The sequence below is a fragment of the Canis aureus genome, chromosome 9 (genome assembly GCF_053574225.1).
Source record: "Canis aureus isolate CA01 chromosome 9, VMU_Caureus_v.1.0, whole genome shotgun sequence".
Lineage (NCBI taxonomy): Eukaryota > Metazoa > Chordata > Mammalia > Carnivora > Canidae > Canis > Canis aureus.
This window is the reverse complement of record NC_135619.1, coordinates 12249297-12270364: the sequence shown is the minus strand read 5'-3', so window position 1 is coordinate 12270364 and position 21068 is coordinate 12249297.

Genomic DNA, 21068 nt, shown 5'->3' with positions numbered 1-21068 from the left:
CTGCTGAAAACTGTGAACATTTGCTGCAGAACTTTCTGTATCTTAAGTGAAATGGTGAAATTTTGAATTAAGATTTAGTTTTTTTCTGGGAAATGGAAGAATCTTCAACTATCCTGCTGCTGCTGCTGCTGCTGGTAGTGTTTTTAATAAGCCCCCAAACCGCCAGATCTCTCCTTTTGAAATATTTTAGTGTAGCTTAGTCTGAGAACAGTGGTTGGGCTTTACTTGAGCTCTGGGCACTTAACTGATCTCAATTGTCAAGGAGATTTTATTTTCTTCTCATAATTTTGCCTCCATTCTTGAAGGCAGATAACTGTCAGGAATTGGTTGGCTGTGGGATTCCACTAGCTTCCACAGAGACAAGGATAGTTAGAGGCAAATGCCTGAGTGTGACGCATATTAGGTCTCAAGTATAATATCCAACTGGATTGTGTGCCAGAGCTTTCACCCCTTTAGACTGAGGTGAGGGGCAGGAGGAATCAATCACTTGAGTAAAGATGCAGAAGTCAGAAGAACCTGATGTGAATAGAGGAAATGCTCCTGATGAAGTACAGGGTTAATATGAAGGTAGACCTGGGCAGTAAGACTGTCCAGGCTAAATAGAGCTAAATTATCAAAAAACCTCAAAAATCAGGAAGAAGAATTCACACTTTGTCCCAAAATAAGTAGGAAGCTATTGGCAATTTCTGTATGGGGAATTAGGGGATTCTTTATTTTGCACTTAAGAAAGAAAGAAAACTCGGGGGGGGGGTAGTTTCTAAGAATTTAAATATTAGCTTTAAGTCACACTTTTGTTCCTAGAGAGTAAAAGGCTTTTTAAAAAATAATATAAGCAGAGTCCAAATTAAAATAGCTATACTCTCATTACTTCCTTTTGAAGACAGAGTACTCTTTTATTTTCAAGATGTGAATTTCTTCCTCACACTTGATTCTCTTTCTTCAGACACCCAGATAAGCTAAGAACATCTCAAAGGAGATAGTGACTTGAAGAATAAGCCACATTGGGACTTCATAAAATTGTAGCTTGTGTACAAAGTGAAATAATCATTAGAGCCAATTATTGTTAGACAGACTGATGGTTTAAATTCTAATTACAAAGTTTTAGCCTGTTAACGCATGGGCTTCATTTTATATCTTGGCTACCACATCTTATTGTTACAATTCATTAAAAATAATGTGAAAATGAAGATGATCATAAGCTTCATGTTAAAAGCAAAAGAAAAACTAGGGCCTGGGTAATGATAAAAACATTTTATATTTGCATAGCAACTTCCCTTTAAGGCGCTCAAAACATTTCACAAACATTCTCTCATTAATCCTATGAGTAAAGCAATAAAAAAGTAGATCTCTGAGCTAAGGAAATTGATGCAGGAAAGGGCTACAGTTTGTTTCCAGTGTTCCACACTGAATTATGAGCAGATGAAGAACAAGTAATTTCATTTTTTATAATAAAATTGAATTTTTTGGTTTACCTTTTTAAATAAGTTTTAACACATAAGATTAATGTAACTATCATCACATTCGGAATACAGAATAGTCCTGTCACTCCAAAAAAACCCCACTTTTTAATGATACTCCTTTGCAGTCAAGCTCACTCCAACGTCTAACCCTGGCCAACACTAATTTACTTTCCTTCCCTACGGAGTAGCTTCTCTCAGAATTTCGTGTAAACAGAATCACAGAGCGTATAAACTTCTGTGGTTGGTTCCTTTCCCTCAGCATTTTGCCTATGAGATTCATCTGTGTTGTTGGGTGACTCAGTATTGCCGAGTAGTACTCAGTTGTCTGGATGTATCAAGTTGGTATATCCTTTCACCTGTTACAGGGCATCAAGGTTGTTTCCAGTTTGAGTTAGAGCTGCTGTATGCATTCATGCACAGATTGTGAAAATTAGTTTCATTTCTCTAGATTAGATACCCATGAGCAGCATTGATGGGTCATAGGGTGTCTGTTAACCTTGTCAGAAACTGACAAATGTTTTTCAGAGTGTCTGTACCATTTTTAATTTCCACTGGCAGTGTATGGAAGTTCCAATTGCTCTACAGTCTCATGAGCACTTAGTACTGTCACTCTTAAAATTTTTATTTTAACCGGGGATCCTTGGGTGGCTCAGCAGTTTAGCGCCTGCCTTCTGCCCAGGGCGTGATCCTGGAGTCCCGGGATCCAGTCCCACGTCGGGCTCCCTGCATGGAGCCTGCTTCTCCCTCTGCCTCTCTCTGTCTCTCATGAAAAAATAAATAAAATTTTTTAAAAAAAATTATTTTAACCATTCTAATCAGTGTGGTGTGGTATGTCGTTGTGGTTTTCACTTACATTTCATAATGGATAATCACACTGAGTATCTTTCCTCTGCTTATTTTCCATTGGTTTATCTTTTTTGGTAAGGTGTCTGCTCAACTGTTTTGCTAGTAGTAGTTCTAGGAATTTTGTAGATTCTTGGGGACTTTCCGCACAATCAATCATCTGCATAGACAAATGTTATTTATGTATTTCCAGTCTTAGGTATTTATTTCTTGACCCTTTGTATTTAAGCTGTTAAATTTAGGTCCACGAATTTACTTGTGTTATTTCCGTGTTATCCTTTTAATATGTGGAGCCTCTAGTGGTATTCTGTTTTCCATTTCTGATTTTGGCAGTTTGTATTACTCTCTTTTTTTCTTTTGTTAGTGTATCAATTTCATTGATCTTTGTTAAAAAAAATCAGGTTTAATGATTTTTTTCTGCTTTTTTTGTTTTAAATTTAATTGATCATATCTATATTATTTTCTTTATGCTTCCTTTGGAATTCTTTCTAATTTCTTAATGTATGCCTTCAATTATTGATTTGGTATTTTTATTTTTAATACAGCATTTTATCGCTAAATGTTCCCCTCAAGCATTACCTTAGCTGCATCCCTCAAATATTGATATGTTGTATTTTAATTTTTCTTAAGTTTAAAATATTTTCTTTTATTTATTTTTAAAGATTTTACTTATTTATTCATGAGAGACACAGAGAGAGAGATGCAGACAAAGGCAGAGGGAGAAGCAGGCTCCCTGCATGGACTGTTTTGCTCAGGATCATGCCCTGGGCCCAAGGCAGGCGCTTAACCCCTGGGTCACCTGGGGATCCCAAGTTTAAAATATTTTCTAATTTCCCTTCAGTCTTCCTCTTTAATCCATGGATTATTTAGAATTTCTTTAATTCCTAATTATTGAGAGATTTTGCAGTTATCTTACTGTTATTGATTTCTAGTTTAATTCCTTTATGATCAGGCAATATATCTTGTATGATTCCGTTCCTCTTGAATTTGTTATGATGAAGAGATGGCCAATCTTGAGAATGTGTTACGTGTACTTGAAAAGAATATGTATTCTGCTACAAAGGTCAACTGTTCTACAAAGGTCAACTAAATCCTTTTGATTGGTGTGTTGTTGAATTCTTCTGTATCCTTCTGGTTAATTTTACATGGTGTATGCTCTTCCATCCTTTTACTTTAAACCTATATCCACATATTAAAAAGGGAGTTTCTTGTAGATAAAATGTGATTGGATCTTGAATTTTTAAAAATCATTATGAAATCTTTTTTTTTAATTGGTGTGCTGAGACAATTTAAATTGAACATAATTATTGATATTTTTGGATTTGAGTTGACCATGATATCTTTTGTTTTTAATTCCTTCCTATCTTTATTCCCTTCTTTTCATTTCCTGCCTTCTATTGAATTATTAGAATATTTTATAGTATTCCATTTTTATTTATTTGTTGAGGTTTACTATATCTCTTTGTAATGTTTTGTTAGTGGCTGATCTTTTTTAATTTTTAAAAATTTTTTTTTGTTAGTGGCTGATCTAAGGATTATAATAGACATATTAACATTTCACAGTGCATGTAAAAGTAGTATTTTACCACTTCAAGTGCAATATAGAAAGTTTACAGCCTTGTAGATCCGTTATCCTCTCCTCTTTATGTTGTAATTGTAGTAGATATTACATCTACATATATTAAAAACCCCATCAGACTGTTACAATTTTTGCTTTCCACAAACATTTTTAAGAGTTTAAGGGGAGATTCATCTATTATGTTTACCCTGATATTTACTATTTCTGTCCCTCTTCCTTCGTTGCTGACATTCCAAATTGTCCTCCAATGCCATTTTGACTCAATAAAAGAGCTCCCTTATACATTTCTTTAAGAGCATTTTTGCTGGCAACAGATTCTCTAGTTTTCCTTCATCTGAGAAGATCTTTATTTTGCCTCCATTCATAAAGGATAATTTCACTAAATGTAGAACTCTGGGTTGACATTTCTTTTCTTTTAGTACTTTAAAAATATCCCACTGCCTTCAGACCACTACTTTCTGGATTCTGATAAGAAATTTGCCATACATGCAATGTTTCATTTTCCTCTGGCAGCTTTCAAGATTTTTTGCTTGTCATTTATGTTCAAGAGTTAGATTCTGGTGCTTCTGGGCATGGGTTTCTTTGCACTCATCCTGTTTAGGTTTCACTGAGCTTCATGAATCTTTAAGTTATATCTTTGGCCAAGTTTGTAAAGTATTTCCTCATTCTTTCTTATAACAGTTTTTCTTGACCACATTCTTTCTGTTATTTTTCTGGGACTGCAATGACATGAATGTTTAACCTTTTGGTATTGTCCCACAGATCCCTAAGACTTTAATTTTTTTAATCTCTTTTTTTCAAATGAGATACTTTCTGTTGATCTAAGTTCAAGCTTACTAATTCATTCATCTGTCAATTCCATTTTGTTGTTTAATCCATCCAGTGAGTTTCTGTTTTTTGTTATTGTATTTTTCAGTTCTAAATTTTACCTTTGGTTGTTTTCATGTCTTCTATGACTCTTCTGAGACTTTTTATCTTTCCATTCATTTCAACAGTATTTGGCATTACTTCTTGGAATACAGTTAAAATCACTACTTTACAATTCTTTCTGGGATGCCTGGGTGGCTCAGTTGGTTGGGCTACCTTTGGCTCAGGTCATGATCCCAGGGTCCTCAGCAAGGAACATGGTTCTGCCTCTCTCTCCCTCTGCCATTCCCCCCTACTTGTACCCCCTCTATATCTGTCTAATAAGTAAATAAAATCTTTAAAAAAAATTCCTGATAATTTCCATATCTATGCCATCTGCTGAGAGTTTCTTCCCTCGCTATATATTGAATTTGGGAATTTTACCATGAATATTTTGAATATTATGTGGGGTTTTGGGTCTTGTTTAAATTTTGTAGAGAATATTGATTGCATTATTTGTTTCTTGATTTTAATAGTAATTATTCCTGTTAGAGTCAAGCTACAAATTCCTACTTGCCTTCTGGAGGCTGTGGTTCCAAAGTCAGTTAACTTTTTAACACTCGTGCTTTGCTGTTTGGACCTTTTATGTGCACCACCCAGTGGCAGTCTAGGGTCTGAGAAGTGGTTTACCTCACAGTTTTGTTCTCAAAGCCTTTGATAAGCTGACTAGAGATATATTTAAGAATGCCCAACTTCTGACTGAGCCCAAGAGTTTAAATACAACCTTTTGGAATTGTTTTCCTGAGCTCCCTCCTCCCTGAGATCTTCCTGACACCTTCTATCTCACAGTAGCCCCTATTTAATGGTCCTCTGGCTAGTAAGTCAGGGCATTGGCTTCCTCACTCTGTAACATAATTACCATGGCTGTGGTCATGTCTGTCACCAGGGCCAAGCAGCAAGAGGACATACTGAGAAAAAGACACAGTGGGGTGCGTCCCTACACTCCTTTGACCAGAGTTCCTCTGGTCAAGGAGAAGCTCTTCTTCATCAGAGTGTTGTTTTGTTTTGTTTTGTATATTTTTTTTATTGGAGTTCAATTTGCCAACATATAGTATATTACCCGGTGCTCATCCCGTCAAATCCCCCGTCAGTGCCCATCACTCAATCACCCCAACCCCCCACCCACCTCCTCTTCCACTACCCCTTGTTCGTTTCCCAGAGTTGGGAGTCTCTCATGTTCTGTCGCCCTCAGTGATATTTCCCACTCATTTTCTCTCCTTTCCCCTTTAACTCCTTTTGCTATTTTTAATATTCTCCATCTTCTGAGTGTTAAGTGCCTGCCAAGCAGTCTTTACCATTGCTATCACTGCTGTTTAAGGGTTACCTGGAGAGAAAAATCATAGAAAAAAAGCACAGAGTATTTTCCCTCAGTTTCTCTGACACCGGTGGGGGGAAGGGGTTCAGGCTCATTAGCTAAATAGCTTCTCTCTCAGAGGCCTTTCTATTCACATTCAATGCACAGTCTCAACTTCCAGGCTGCTTTTGAGTTCATTGCCAAGAGATACCAAAGAAGAAAAAAATGGGAAACTCATTACTGATTTGGTGCTACTACAACTTCTGGTTCCCTTCCCCAGTCTGCCTGCTACCATTTTACTTTTTAAAGTCCTCAGATAGCTGCTGTGTGCAGTATGTCCAGGGGTTTGAGTTTCTTTCAAGCGAAGAAGGAGGGTGGAGTGTGTTTACTCCATTTTGAATGAAACCAGAAACCAGATTTAGATTTCTTGAATTCTAGTCATCAAACCAATCTTGAAAGTGTGCTTTAGTCTAAAGCTTAAAACAAGTGTCCAAACGATAATAATCTATAAGATTTAAGTAGCAAAGTTGCCAAAAACTCAAGCATTTCGTTTAACTCTGCCATAACTCTGTGAAGGTTTGTATAATAGGTGTTATATATTTTTAACTTTACAGATAGGGGGCTGAGGTACAAAGAAATTAAGCAGTTTACCCAAGGTCACACAGCTAATAAATAACTGATGGGTCAGGATTTGAATCTATATAGTCTGGCTCCAGAGATCAAGCCCTTAATCATACACCGGTATTTACTTCTCTATTTCTATTTTCTGTTGTTATTTTATTTTAGTGTGGATGGTATTATGTATCTATGGGAGAACATAGTATAGCTGCTATAGCTGCAAGCATAGTTTGTTTTACCCCAAGGTTAAATTAGGAAAAGATAAGTTGGCAAAGAGGTGATTTGGCCACTTCTCAGAAAAACTGAGAAAATATTGTGGGAATCAAAACAATTTTAAAGTCCATTGATCCTTTAAATATGTATGTGTATCAGCTGGATTTATTCACACATTTCTCCTTTCCTTTCATATTTTTAAGCTCTAATGTTAAGTAGAAGGGCATATGGAAGATAAGAGGTTTCTTTCCTTTTTTTTTTTTTAATTAGAGGTTTCTGTTAGAATCAGTCCCTGTTGTCAAAAAAATTTTTAATTAGAAAAAATCCATAGCTTTCACTTATCTGTAATATTAAAACCCCAATCAAGACACTACTGCAGGGGATCCCTGGGTGGCGCAGCGTTTTGGTGCCTGCCTTTGGCCCGGGGCGCGATCCTAGAGACCCGGGATCGAATCCCACGTCGGGCTCCCTGCATGGAGCCTGCTTCTCCCTCTGCCTGTGTCTCTGCCTCTCTGTCTCTCTCTGTGTGACTATCATGAATAAATAAATAAAATATTAAAGACACTACTGCAAAAAAAAAAAAAAAGACACTACTGCAGTCCTATAAGATTGATTGATTGATTGATTGATTGATTGATTGATTGATTTGAGAGAGATCAGGAGCAGAGAGGAGTGGTGGAGGAAGAAGCAGATTCCCTGCTGAGCAGGGAGCCCAAGGCAGGACTCATATGAGGACCCTGAAGTCATGACCTGAGCCAAAGGCAGACAGACGTTTAACCAACTGAGCTACTCAGGGGCCCTAACGTAGTCCTCTAAAAAATGACATCTGTGGAGTTGGGATGGTCTTGGGGCACCACAAGATGAGTACAGAAACTATACGTGTTTAGACATTTTTATGGCAATTTGATAGTCTTTCTGTTGTTGAATATAATAACTAAAAAGTGGGTATGTGTTCTTTTCCTTGTTTTTATTTTACTCTTATAGTAATTCATTTCTACTATATTTCCAAAAGCATACCTATTGCTCTAGATTGGAAATTAAAATAAAAACCCTGATTGTTTACCCCACTGGTTTGAGAATTTAATTAAAAAAATAAAAGGTGAAATTAATTAGAACACAGGGTCCCTGATGTGATTGTCTTCCTTCAGAGATTCTTAGCATTTCTAAAATGTTTGCCTGGCATTTTAAGTAAGGTTGTGTTTGTAAGAGACAAAGTCCTAGAGAAAGTTCCCCAGAACTAATGTCGCATCTGCCTGAAAGCTGGTATTTATATTTATTTCTTTCCTCTCCAATTTTAGGCTTGGAGAGTAAGCTCCCCCCAGTTCCATGATGAAGAGCTCAAAACCTGCTGCAGCAGAGGAAGATCACAGGCCAGGTAAGGTTCTGGCCTGAGTGGGGCTTCCCAGGGGACTGGAGGTCCTTGAGGAACAGTGTAGCAGTCTCAGTCCTTGGCAGATAAAAGACAGTGAAGACAAAAGAGAAAGGGAGTGGAAGTAAGTGTGACCCAGCACAAGATTGGCTACTTACCTTATTACACAACTCAGGGACAAACAGCTTACTTTTAATCAGCTCAATCAACACCCTACTAATTAATATTTTTTTTCACTCACATGCTGCATAAACATCGATGTCTGGTTACACATAACAATCAGCCAACTTCTCTGGAGGTTTCCTTAAGTATCTAGAATTAGATCTTAATATAAGAATGCATTGCAGCAAAAAAAAAAAAATGTATTGCAGCAAGCACTAACTGTGTTCTTAGAGAAATGAACTGTCTACAGTGTGGAGATAGTGTTCCTTGTGATAAAGTTCTACAACATTTAATCAGAAAAACCTATCCAAATTTGTTCAAGACTTTTTCTTTTCTATTTTGCCCTTTTTTCCTAATAGATCCAAATCTCAATATTGTAGAAACAAAAGTATTTACAGAATTAGAAAACTGAGACATATAATTGAGTTTGTTCTAACAAAAATGCTAATAAGATTACTCAAAAAATACTGGGGGATCCCTGGGTGGCTCAATGGTTTGGCTCCTGCCTTTGGCCCGGGGCGCCATCCTGGAATCCCGGGATCGAGTTCCTCATCAGGCTCCTGGCCTGGAGCCTGCTTCTCCCTCTGTCTGTGTCTCTGCCTCTCTCTCTATATATATATCTATCATGAATAAATAAATAAAATCTTTAAAAAAAAGATTACTCAAAAAATACAGAAAAGAAAATTAAGTCATTAGATATATGTATCATGTTCTCTGAACTAGTCCATCAATGTTGGCTTATAGCCTTCTGTTATCAGTTGCCTAAATATATTTAAGTTTTTCTAACTGGTTGAGCCACTCTATCCAGTAAAAATTAATAAATGTTCTTCGTGAGGTAGGAAACCCTGTGTTTGGTCCAGGATTTCCTGGAAATTCTTGGGGTAGTCTGATATTTCTCCCAGTATGATATCTCTTCCTACTTATGAAAAAATATTTTTGATCTCCTTGTGTTTTTTTCTAGTCTGTATTTACCCAAATGTGAAACATAGTCTTTAATTTCCCTAAATTATCACTTTACGAGGCATCTGTGCTTTGTAAACCTTTCCTGAAGATTGGGTTCATAATAGTTCCTACTTCATTGAACTGTTAAGAGCATAAAGTGAACATATGAAAGTAAACTCCCTGGTATACAGCAAACATCTAATAAATGTTGGCTGTTTTGTTTATGGATAATGGTATGGAGTTGCATCATAGCAGACAGAATAAAATGAAATGTTAGACACCCTTCACATCTTTGAAATTCTTTAGCCTTTCTCACAGGGTCAAACTCATGTCCATGTCCTGCTTATTACTCTTTCAACCTAACTGTACATATCTCAGTTCCTGCTACCTTTCTTAGGCAGAAGAACTCAGCTTACTTGCTCAGTCTCTTGCTCTGTCTCTCTCTCTCTTCTTCCCTTCCTCCCCCTCCTTCTCTCCCTATTTCTCATGGCATCCCTGTCCGATGGTATGATGGAGAGGAGAAAAGTTTGAGATCAGATATGGGACCAGAAATCTTTTGATGGACCTTTTTCATTTCTCAAGCTCAAGTGACCAATCAAGGAGGAATTGTTTCACTACCCTACCAGCTAGAGTCAAGCCAGTTGATTGTAGGACTAAAGATTAAAGTGGCCCCAAATTATAATTTGATTTTACCCAAAATATCTCCAGAAATGAAACCATCATTGTAGCAAGAAGAGTTAGATTGGGTGGGAAATGCTCTTAGAAAACTCATATCAAATATTGTTCAGGAGGCGCCTGGTTGGCTCAGTTAGTAGAGCATGCCACCTTTGATCTTAGGGTCTTGAGTTCAACCTCCAGGTTGGGTATAAGCCTACTTAAAAAGTATATGTTCCACATTCAATCTTCTAATAAGCTATAAGCAGCAAATATAAATAAGAAAGACTTAAATTTACTTGTTTAATCAATTCAGGTAAAATTATATTGAAAATATTCTTTCCAAAGAAATAAAAATCTGATACTAATAGACCTTTAATGAAAAAAATCAACAAATTTTCAAATATTTAGCCAACTAATTCTTCTATTTAATGAATTTTTAGAGACTGTTCATATATTAATTTTCTAGGACTACATTAACAAAAATTTGGTGGCTTAAAACAACAGAAATGTATTCTCTCATAGTGCTGTAGTCCAAAAGTCCAAAATCAAGATGTAGACAGAGCTGTGCTCCCCCTGAAGGCTCTAGTAGAGAATATTTCCTTTCTTCTTCTAGCTTCTGGTGGCTCTAGGCATTCCTTGGTTTGTGGCTGCATAATTCTAATCGCTACCTCATTTTTCACATGACCTTCTACTTTGTGTGGCTCCTCTGTGTGTTTCTTTTTTCTTTTCTTTTCTTTTCTTTTCTTCAAGATTTTATTTATTTATTCATGAGAAAGAGAGAGAGACAGAGACAGAGACATAGGCAGAGGGAGAAGCAGGCTCCATGCAGGAAGCCTGATGTGGGACTCAATCCTGGGACTCTGGGGTCACACCTTGAGCCAAAAGCAGACACTCAGCCACTAAGCCACCCAGACATCCCATTCTCTGTGTGTTTCTATAAGGATATGATATCACTGAATTCAATGCCTACCCTAATCCAGGATGGTCTCACTTTGAGAGATGGTCTCACTTTACATCTTCAAAGACCATTTTTCCAGATAAGGTCACATTCACTGATTTGAGAAATTAGGATATAGACATATCTTTTTTTTTTTGGACAATATTTAAAAATTGAAGCATAATTAACTTACAATGTTTTTTTTTTTTACAATGTTTTATATAAGTTTCAGGTATAGAACATACTGATTCAGTAATTTCTATATAGTACTCAGTGCTCATCACAGTAAGTGTACTCTTAATCACCTTTATATATTTCACCCTTCCTCCCACCTACCTCCCCTCTGGCAACCACCAATTTGTTCTCTATATTTAAGAGTCTGGTTTTTGTTTGTCTCTTTTTTTCTTTGTTCATTTGCTTTGTTTCTTAAATTCCACACAAGTTAAATCACATGGTACTTGTTTTTCTCTGACTGACTTATTTCACTTAGCATTATACCCTCTAGGTCCATCCATATTTCTTTGCAAATGGCAAGAACTCATTCTTTTTTATGGCTGGGTAATATTTCATTGTAGATATATACCACATCTTCCTTATCCATTCATCTATGGATGGACACTTGGGTTACTTCGATATCTTCGCTATTGTAAATGATGGGTGGGAATGCAAATTGGTACAGCTGTGGAATACAGTATGGAGGTTCCTCAGAAAATTAAAAATAGAATTACCATATGATCCAGTAATTGGAAGTTACCCAAACAAAATGAAAGCACTGATTCAAAAAGATATATGCATCCCTATGTTTATTACAGCCTTATTTACAAAAAGACATATCTTTTTAAGACCACAAGTCAACCCACCACAGCTCAGAAAATGGATAATGAACCGAGTTGGAAAAAAAGCCACAAAAACTTTTCTAGAAAAATTTCACTGAATTAGGGTAAGCATGAAATGGCAAAAAAATACGTGAAAATCTAGCTACATTTTAGTATATATTATAATTTTAGCAAAGCTAGCTACCTATCAATGAGAATGAGAATGGTGCTCTGAAAATTTGAAAGCAACTTCTTTTTTACCCTTGAGACTATTCTTTATATTACTATGTATGATTGCTGTTATGGTTAGCAGATACTTTCATCACAAGTAAAATCAATTTTAGCTGAGCTCTTTTGGATGTTCAAAAATCAGTTAAATTTTAATTTATAAAATATAACACTCACAATTTTTTTTCAATTGAATGAGTAACTCCACAGCTGGAGAATTAAAACTTACCTATATTCACCTGGATGTTTACTTATTTCAACATATATTTTTGTAGATTAATATTCTATATTCTGGAAGAAGTCCCAGTTTGTTGATTTTAATAAGGGATAAGAAGATATTAAAGTCTTAAGTCTTGACCTACAATATCACAGGTATCAGTAATTTCTAGCCAATTGGCTAAGCAAACTAAAATTATCTATTTTTTATATCAGAAGATAATTAACACAGGAAAGATGAGGCCCTTCATACCTACTTCTAAGTTAGGTTGTGATCTAAGGAATTTTCAGCCACTCTCAGAGTAAATCAGTAGACTATTATAATGTGCTTTTAATTATATTCATTAATATTCATTTGGGAAAAGTGTATCATGGTTTCTATTTCAAGAACAAAAGCTGGAATATGAAACCTTGCTTTTGTCTAGAACATTCAGTTTGAGGCTAATGTCTTCAAAACCTTTCTCTAAGGAGATTATTGTGCTTTAACAGTTCAGTTACTGAGATGTAACAAATTTGCTCTATTGAATTATAAACAATTTCTCTATTGAATTATAAACAATTTCACCAAAGGTGAATGATTTTAACTTGGTTTAATAATTCGCCTCATCATTTTCCTGATACCACATTAGCATCGAGAATTAATCAAGGGGTGTGGATCAAAACAATTGTCAACAGAAAATGTCAGTGGTTTCATTGTCAACAGAAGATGTCAGTGGTTTCATAGCACCAGAACTCCAGTCCTGAACAATAGCATTAGCAGGCTTTTATTTAGCACTTACTATGTATCAGCCGCAGTCAGCACTTCACATGCATTAATTCATATAATCCTCAAAACAGATCTATTACTATAATTCCCATTTTATAGATGAGAAAACTGAGGAGCAGAGAGAAAAAATAACTTGTAGTGAGAAAGTGACAAAGCTAAGATATGAACCAGGTAGTTTGGCTGTAGAGTCTTTGGTTTTTCTTCAATGTGATACAATGAACATTTTTTTTCTAAATAATAGCATTATTTGAAAGTGCTGTTGACATAGCTAGCTATACAACATTCTTAGGTTTTTTTACTGTAATTCATTTTTACTATTTCTCTGAGTTTTCTGGGATTTTTTTTTTGCTATTATCAATAATATTTACATAAATATCAGACCAACTTTTTGATGATTTCCTTTTTAAAAGTGGAATTGACAAATACAAGAATGTGAATTTTCTAAGGTACTTAATACATTATTGCAAAAACTTTCCAGAAGGCTTATGTCAGTTTGCAACCCTAGGAGAACCAGCTAGATAACAAAAAAGAGCATAAGCAAAGGGTGAGAGAACATGGTGGATTTGGGGTGAGGCCATGGAAGAGGGACAGAAGCAGGAAGGCTCCAGACCATGAAGGGTACAGGGAAATTAAAAAAAAAGAGAGAGAGAGAGAGAGAGATATCTATTAAGCAGTCCTAGGTTTCTGACTTGGATGTCACAGTCCACTAGATCACCAAAAGAGAAATCAGATGAAAAGAGTAGGCATTTTGGGAGGAAGATAATGAGATCAGATTTAAATATATTAAATATAAACTGTGTATGGCATATCCAGATGGCTCTTTTAGATTTTCTGGTTGAGGACTCAGGAAGCCAGGACTTCAGATGTAGATCTAAGAGTCATTATTTTATAGGTCATTGAAAACTGGTTGATCATTCAAAGTACATTACAGGGAAAAGAGAAACCAAAGCACAGAGTTTTGGGAACAACAATATTCAGAAATCTTATAATCTAGCTTCTCTAAACCAAATTTTTTTGAAATATAAATAACTGTAATTCTGTGATAACTAGCGCTAATCATACAATCACATCATGGTTCTGAATTTGTGTAGCAATAACGCCTACTTGCCGACTGACTCGTTTTATACACATCAAATAGATTTAAAATGTTGTAAGAGAGGACCCGATAATTTTGCCTTTAAAATATATGTTTAGGATTTAAGAAATTAAATTTTGCTCTAAAAGAAAAAAATTTATAACAAATTAGAATAGTATCATGATACACACATTCATCTCAAGAACCAGGAATTTGGAGTAATTACCAAATTTTGAGAAATTAGTATAATTTTGCTATTCTCTAGCCAGCAGACAGTCATGAGAAGCCTTACCCCTACCCCCTCCCCCATGCCGAAAGACATTTTTTTTCTTCTGGAAGAGCCCATCTTAACTATGTAGATTTGTATACTTTGCCACCTTGTGGTCATTGCGGTTCTTTGCATGACTCCATCTGCACTGTGGTTTGAAGACTTCCTGTTAAAATGGCTAGATATTCTTATATATTTAATTAATAGCAACACCAGCATGAAAATACATTAGAATAAACCTGAATGATCTTGACAATGATCTTGACAAAAAGATGATCATGCCCAAGATGAGTATCTATCTGATAAATTATTGCAGACTGATGTATTTGCTTAATAACTTTTTCTGGACCTTGTCTAAATGTGTTTTTCCCCCCACATGTTGCTACAGTAATTATTTTGACATAAAATAAATGTTAATAAAAATAAGAAAAGGGTTCTTACTCTTGACAGTCTGAATATTAGCATAATCTTAGCATTTCACTAAGGTTTTAACAGAAAATAAAACTCATGGCATTGCATATTGAGTATATACATATGGATAAATAAGACAACATTCTGTAGAACTCAAACCCAAATATCCATAAGTGCTTAGGCTCAGCCTTAGTTTCTATATTTTCTAATTCAATCCATCAGAAACAAATGTGCTGGAGAAATGAATTTTTAAAATGTCTCCAGAGGTTCAGTAGCCATTGCCAGATAACTAGTGTGGTACAGATTCAGTTTTGAGAAATTTGGGTTACTTGCAAGAGAATAATTACTGTATATTTCATTATTCTTTTGTTTCATCTCCTGATTCCTTTTCATATGAAATTTGATTTTCCTATGTTCATAAATCTACAAAATATTCAAACATTTGCCTTGGAAGCTACTCAGGGAACATCATCTTTGTTTTAGGGCTCTTTCTTAGGCATAAACAGTGGGGTTTTTTTTTGTTTGTTTGTTTTGTTTTGTTTTTTTGCCACTCCAAGTCACTAGTTCCCTAAGACAATAAGCTAGCTAGGTTTCATAGCAATTAACACTCTCAAGCTGTATTTTATTTCTCAAAATATAGGAGATGCTATTAAAAGTTAGCAAAGAATAGCTGGGCTAAATTTTCTTAATTTTTAAAAAGACTTTATTTATTCATGAGAGACAGAGAGAGAGAGAGAGAGAGGCAGAGACACAGGCATAGGGAGAAGCAGGCTCCATGCAGGGAGCCTGACATAGGACTCGATACCAGGTTTCCAGGATCACACCCTGGGCTGAAGGCAGTGCTAGACCACTAGCCAACTGGGCTGCCAATATTTTTTCCTTTAAAATAAGATACACTTTTGACTCAGTTGAAATACAGTGGTGATAAAGTTGATAGACTGCTTATATACTCATGTTATTCAATTGAAGGGACTTCCCCCCCGCCCCCCCAAAAAAAGAAGGGACTTTCCCGAAGTTATACCAGTAGTAAAGGAGCCATGTGAAAACACACAGCCTTGGCTGTAAGAGAAAACACAGGGAGATATTATATAATTCTATCTCTATTATTGGAAAACCAACCCAAAGTACAGATTCTCTTGATGTTAAGTCCATAGTGCTTCTTTTACATGATGGGCTCTCAATAATTATTTGCCTTATGTGTCCAAAAAAGGACCAAGTCCCTCCAGAACCACCAAGTAGCCAGGACACACAAGTTTCTGCCCTATATTTGTTCCCAACTACCCATCAGTTTTAACAGAAATGAGGAAGAGATTTTGTAGAGGATAGATTGTTTTCTGCTATACATTGGAAGCAAATTGTAGTATAGTATCTTGTTAAATTTTAACTCTGAAATGGGGAGGTCGGATTGTTTTCCTCATGGGATAGGAAGCTTTACTTGAGCAGTGAGGATGGTCATAGCAGGGATATGTTGAAAAACATAAGGATAAAAAAGGATAAAAGGAATCACTTTTGTTACATATCAGGGAGATTTGATGTAAAAATAGTAGCTCCATTCACATGCAAGTCACATTATATGTGATATAATAAAGGAATACTTTTAGGTTAAAAAAAATAGTTCAGATGATTGCTTGATTTCAATCCCAATTCAACCATTTTCTATTTTGGCAAGTTTAAATGTCTCTAGTTGTCAGCTTCCATATATTCCTCAAATAATTATTCTTGCCTCAAGTGAACTCACGAACATGAAATAGGGAAATATTAAAAATACACAACGGTATTAGTCCGGGTAGCAAAGACTATGCTGTGATAACAAATAAACCCCCAAATCTCAGTGGCTTAACATTAAAAAGTCTTATTTCTTGCTCATATTACAGTCTGATGTAAAGCTGGCAAGGCTCTTTTCCAAGCAGAGACCTAGAGATCCTGGGTTTCTAGCAGCACAAATGGGAGATAGCACACAATAGAAAATATACTCAATTTTTATTTTCTAGGACATGAAGTAACACATCACTTCCCCTAATATTTGATAGCTGAGACATAGTCACATGATCTTATGGAGAGGCCTGGAGGCTTGGAAATGTAGATGGGCACATGGGCATACTGTAAAAATCAACAAGCATTACTACAAGCAATGTATTTTTATTGTTGGAAAATGAGAAGTACTGATGCATATAAAGAAAAAAATCATATTAAGCACAATCCCATTATCTTTTCAAAATTTTGATATCCCTTCAAACTTCTCTAAATATGCATTTTCATGTAATTTTAAGTGAGTACACAGGTTTTCAATAAATGCTGGTTCCCTTCTTTGGAGACTCCACCTATTTCTCTTCCTGTCATGAAAAGCATGCAAATTGGGAGCAAGAGTGACGTTGTAGGGATGAACTTAAAACTACTCTAATTTCTTGGAAATGTACATCAATTTCTATAATTATTGGCAACAGATGAGTTGTGATACAGCTTTTGTCTTAAAGATTTTATTTATTTATTTGAGAGAGAGGGCATGAGCAGGGGGGTTGGGAGATGGGAGGGGCAGAGGGAGAAGCAGACTCCCCACTGAGCAGGTAGCAGGGAGCAGGCTCCATCCCAGGACCCCAAGATCACCAGCTGAGCCAAAGGCAGTTGCTTAACTGACTGAGCCACCCAGATGCCCCTCTTGCGATACAACTTTTACCAGAGACCATAAAACACTGTGTCCTGATTCAGAGGGTAAAAACTTCTGCTTGTAAAACTTGCCAGAAGAGTTAGGTGGTGACAGAGGGAGCCATTAAACTCGGAACATATTTCCCTGGCTACTCATGTTGCTACCTCAATATTACTTGGCAAAGTAGTGCATTTGATTTTTTATTGTTCCCTAAGGATGTTTGTATATGCAGTAAGTCAAATTGCAGCAATCAATAAGTCCTATGTTCCTGTGCAAACAAATTACAGTGCACCCAAGTTTGTTTTTTTCTTTGGTCTCACTTGGAATCAGGTAGCTCTTATAAATAATACAAAACAAACACTTTATTTTAGAAAATTACAGAAAATAGCATCACCTTTTACAATGTTACAGAAATATGTGGCTATTTGGAAGCCCTAAATCAAAACTCCTTTGAATTAATATCCAAACATACTTAGAGGAAGTAAGACTGATTTTGTTAAATAATCTTTTCTAATTTTCATTGCTAAGGTAGATGTTTTGTTGTAGATTAAGTATGACTATAGAAATGCTTAGACAAGACAAGACCATGTACTACTGCCTCCAGGACAGTAAAGACCATTCTTAAGTGGTCATTGCAGTTTATTTTTTTTTATGAAAAGTAATTAAGCCCTGAGTGACTTTCTTAGAGCTTATGAAATATGCTGCTGGTAGTCTTATGAATATCCTCATTAGAATTTACTTAAATATTCTTTACTGAATTTAATTTAGAATAGTAATGGCAGTATTAGTGCTACCTGTAGTAATCTGTACGCTACATGCTGCATACTCTGCTGGTGCTGGTCTGTGCTCTCCCTCACATATTCACAAAGAAACTGATACACAGCTTTCTTTTCTTTTCTTTTTGTTTCTTTATTTTTGTTTCTTTCTTTTCTTTTCTTTTTTCTTTTTTTAAGCAAATGCTACCTTCAATATCTGGTCACCCAGAGCCCTGACCCGTGGTCTGAGCACCACCCCCCCCCAACCCCAACACCACCCACTCCCGCTGCAGGGCTGGCAGCTGGCCCTGTGGCCTTCCAGGGAGTTTTTTGAAAAGCAAAGCCTGGTGCGGTGGTGACAGTGGGACCCAGCCTGGGAAGGTCCCTGCTCACTAGGACAGTTTGTGGTGCCCTCTGCGGTGTGGGCCTCCTACAAGGTGGAATGCTTCTTGAAGGGCCCAGTCAGGAGTTGGGCCATCCAGGAACCAGCAAAGTTTCTCGGTGTGGGCCTGGGGGTTCTCCTTGTCCTCCAAAATGCTCTTCAGGACAGCTGCCTTGCCTATTCCAGTTGCCCCGAAGATGATGGTGCAGTCACATTCAGCACGGGAAGTGCGAATCTCCCACTGTGGTGGTGGCTTTGGAGGTCACTAATGGGGGCTATGATCTTCTCCTGTTCCTGCAGAAGGAGGTGGTATGGAACCAGTGAGCAGGTGTGGCCATCAGGACCCACTCTGAGAATTAGCATCCAGTCAAAAACTGGAATGGAGTCCCCCTAGAAGGCTGAAGATCAAAGAAATCATGTAGAGATAGAATACAGCATAACCAGGCTTGGAATTCAGGTCTTTTCTTTCCAAAATTCCTCTTAGCTGCAGTCTTTTCTTTTCTTTTCTTTTCTTTTCTTTTCTTTTCTTTTCTTTTCTTTCTTTTCTTTTCTTTTCTTTTCTTTTTTCTTTTCTTTTCTTTTCTTTCTTTTCTTTTCTTTTCCTTTTCTTTCTTTCTTTTCTTTTCTTTCTTTCTTCTTTCTTTCTTTCTTTCTTTCTTTCTTTCTTTCTTCTTTCTTTCTTTATCTATCTCTATCTCTATCTCTATCTATATCTCATAGTTATTCCAAACAATAGGAATCAAGCAACTCAAGACCAGGAAATTGGGAGCTAAAGTTCAGGACCAAGCCTTTTGTTGAATGGCCAAAGAAAGAGAGATGGGAGATGTAAAATTTTCAGAGAAAAGGAGAGAAACCAAGATAGATTGAGAATGAGGTAATGGGTACATTACAATCCCTTGGTTAATGGGTTAAGCTTATGAGAGCAGCTGGAAGAACAGTGCCTACTTGAGCTGGCATGGTTTTGATTATTTTGTTAATGAAAACATTTCAGCTTTTGGAGTCTATAAGAGCAGGATAAGATTGTGCACTTAAAGGTTAAGAATTTCCAGTTCCAGATACTAAGTTTTTGCCTTACTAGAATGTACCACTCACTTAGGAATGTAGAAGTTCTGCTTGTCTAGATAGATAATCCCGAAATCTGAGCTGAAGGCTTGATCCTTCACCACAAAGAGTTGATGTGAACTGGGGTCTGGAATTAGGCTCAAATATTTTTAGTTAAAGGTGAGGTTTTCTGGGACCTCACAGAAATTGTGTCCTGCTACAAAAGTATTATATTTGGGGATATGTTTTAGGAAGTTTGGAATAACCAGTGATAAAACACTTCTAAATCCCAGGAAACAAAAAACTCACAGGTTTCCTATGTACTGATAGGAAACCTACCATATAACTTAAGCAGTTAGGAAGAACATGGGAAGATGGGAGAGAAAGGGAGAAAGAAGACAGAAAGAGAGGAAAGAAGAGTTGGAGAGAGACAAATGGATAAGAAAAGCCAGAATAAATGGGCAGGTAGTGGCTCTGGCTTATGAAGGGGTTCCTGTCCCAATACTAGGTCATATATGATTTGGTTGTACTTGATATAATGTAGTTGTACTTCATTTTGAGAAGCTCGTTATATTATTAAAATAAGAATATTTGTGTTGAACTGGCTTAACTGGATTTCCCTGTCTCTTTCTCTCTCTCTCTCTCATTCACACACCTTGACATATGCATTCATTTTGTCAGTGTTTGAGGAAAACCTACTGTTTCTAACAAAGATAGTATATTCTTTGTAGAGAGTATGAAAATAAACCAGGAATATATTTCTGCCTGCTTTGACTTGATTCAGCCAAGATAATACTAAAGAGTGTATACTTTTACATATATATATATATATATAGGAGCATTTATAGAAAGCCCATTTTCTCTGAGGATTTATAGGAGAACAATAAGACATAATTCCCAGTCTAGAAAAGTTTGAGTTCAGCATCAAAGCTCACAGTCTGGCAAACTCTGAAGTGTTCTGCTTTGGGTTAGAAATATCTCTATGGAATATGTCTAGGTTGTGGATTGCTCAGAGTTGGTAATTTCTGCCATTGGTGTCAGGATTCTATGCGGTCCCTCCTTATTATTATATTGTTAGATCTCTTACTCCTTCAGTGTACTTGTAAAAGAATCCATTACCAACTCGAATTCTTAACCATGAGATTCTGTTTTGTTTGTGTACAAACCAGATATACCTGCTGCCTTTGTCAGTTTGGGCTGCTATAACAAAAACACCATAGACCAAGTGGCTTAAAGAGAGGAATTTCATTTCTCATAGTCTTAGAGGCTGAGAAGTCCCAAGATCCAAATGCCAGTAAGTTTGGTTTCTGGGGAGGGTCCCCTTCCTTGTTTATAGACAGTCACCTTCTTGCTGTATCCTCACAATGTGGAGAGAGAGCTCTGGTCTCCCCATGCCCATATAAAGGCACCAATCCCATCATGGGAGCTCCAGTGCTGTGATCTCATCCAAACCTAATTACTTCCCAAAGGCCCCACCTCTAAGTACC